We start from the raw sequence: 2,356 nt of genomic DNA on the forward strand, positions 1-2,356 counted from the left end.
GAAACGAGTCGGACGGCGTAAATTTAGTTTGGTCCCCATCATGGGAAAGTTTCCCGAGTTGGCGACAGTCCAAGATTTTCACTTCCATTGAGGGGAGCTTCTTGAACTTGCCTTTTCCTTCTGCTTTTATTTGTTCGCTCGTCAGACCCGTTTCAGTTATCACCCCCTCAATTTCTACGTTATGGGAGGGTATAAATGTTCGATATTCGAGAGTGAAATGTTGATCAGCAACAATCTCGTTTGCGTGTTTCCGTTCATTCACGACAACTCGCAATTTGTTCGGTCTAACCCTGCGAATTTCAGATACAGAAGTGTATCTGGCCAGATCTTTCATGATCTGAATCACGTTAAGGTTTTTTCCTTTCGGTTTTGGCCGGAGGAAAACAACCCAAGGGCCAGTTCCAGGTGCATCTTCTGGATAAACTCTGACACGTGGAGCGGAGACAACAGAGGGGGAAGACGAGGACGAGGACGAGGACGAGGACGAGGACGAGGACGAGGATGAGGATGAGGACGAGGACGAGGATTGGGTTGGATCGGAAGCATCAGAAGGGGGAAGCGAAATCGATGATGGGAGAGGGGGAGTGGAAGTAACAGTGGGTTGAGAAGGGAGGCTTGCAATTTTCTTAGAGGGGGGCTTGGTAGGATGAGCGGATTCATCCCCAGAAGAATTATCTTCCTTATGAGGGACTCGTTTATCTTTTTTCCCAGATCTTATATGAGATTCATTATCGGAGATCTCCATCTCTGGAGATCCTCCACTATTCTCCATTTTACAAAAATTTCTGTCTTATTTCTAAATTATTATTGATTTTAACAATAATCTTAAAAAAAAATAGCAAAAAAAAAAATTATGATAATAATATCAAACAGACAACAATGAACAAATGAATTGAATAATAATATTAATAATAAATATGTGTACCTTAATATATAAGTTGTTCCAATAATGCGCTCTACTGCCCTAATCAGGGAGAGATAGAGGCTACGCGCTACGGAGACAACACAATAGCGCAAGAATAGCTTACGCAACCACGTGATGATGAATCCCGTTTGCGACAGTCACGCGATGGCGATCCCGTTATGCCGAATCAGTTCAACAGCCGCAATCCGGCTCGCTGCAAGAGCGCTGCTTCCTTTGTTCCTTCGTTCCACTTCACAAAAGGTCAGGTCGAAAGCGGACAGCAATGACCTTCACTCGTACCAATAGCACAATAGCAAAAGTGGCAACGCACAATACCGACACTGCATTCTGTTAATGAAATTAATGTGGCATCAAAAATTATCCTCACATTGATCAAGCTATGTTTCACAACGTTCACATCCAAGCATCTTCTCTGATCAAGCAGTCTGATATCTAGTTAGGCAGGGAATTGCATACTGGTCCCAGCAACATTCCCGTATATGCATAGTCAAATGGATTCAGGGCATGCTAACACATAGACGAATCACCTCGGAGCTTGGCGGGTCGTCGACATATGTGATTGCAACGAAAGGTTGTCCACAAGGAGGGTTTTTATCACCCCTCCTTTGGTCACTTTTAGTTGACGACCTTCTGATAAGTTTAGAGGTAAAAGGATTCGAAGTTGTGGGATTTGCCGATGATCTAGTCATAATGGTACGAGGCAAGTTTGACGACGTGTTATCGAGCAGAATGCAGATGGCCTTAAACTTTACACAATCTTGGTGTATCACAGAAGGTCTGAGCAAAAATCCCTCAAAAACAACAATTATTCCGTTCACCAAAAAGAATAAACTGCATCTGCAGTCTTTACATCTTGGGGGAGAGGAAATAAAAAGCAGCACTTCAGTGAAATATCTAGGTGTAATCTTAGCTGCTAAATTAAACTGGAACGCGCACTTAGATTCAATAATCAGCAAGGCCAACTCAGCTCTATGGGCATGCTCTAAAATGATAGGAAGAACATGGGGCCTTAAAACAAAAATGGTTATGTGGGTTTACACTGCAATTGTGCGGCCTAGGATAACCTATGCCTAACTTGTATGGTGGCCAAAGACTAAGGAGACTGTAGCTACAAAAAAGCTAAACAAACTCCAACGACTAGCATGCGTTGCAATTATAGGAGCAATGCGAAGTACACCCTCAAAGGCATTGGAGGCTATCCTTAACCTGGTACCTTTGAACCAATATGTTCAGCTAGGGGCTAAAAAAAGCGCTCTAAAGCTCAAAAGATGGAAAAAAATACTAGACGGGGAAAAAAATACAAAACTGGTCACTTGAGCATCCTGAATCTCTTACCCATTGGACCAGCCTCAGAGATGAACAATGATTGGATGGAAACTAGGACCAATTATGACATTCCATACAGAGTGATCGAACATTCTCGCTCAGTAT

This window comes from Toxorhynchites rutilus, chromosome 1 (genome assembly GCF_029784135.1).
Source record: "Toxorhynchites rutilus septentrionalis strain SRP chromosome 1, ASM2978413v1, whole genome shotgun sequence".
Lineage (NCBI taxonomy): Eukaryota > Metazoa > Arthropoda > Insecta > Diptera > Culicidae > Toxorhynchites > Toxorhynchites rutilus.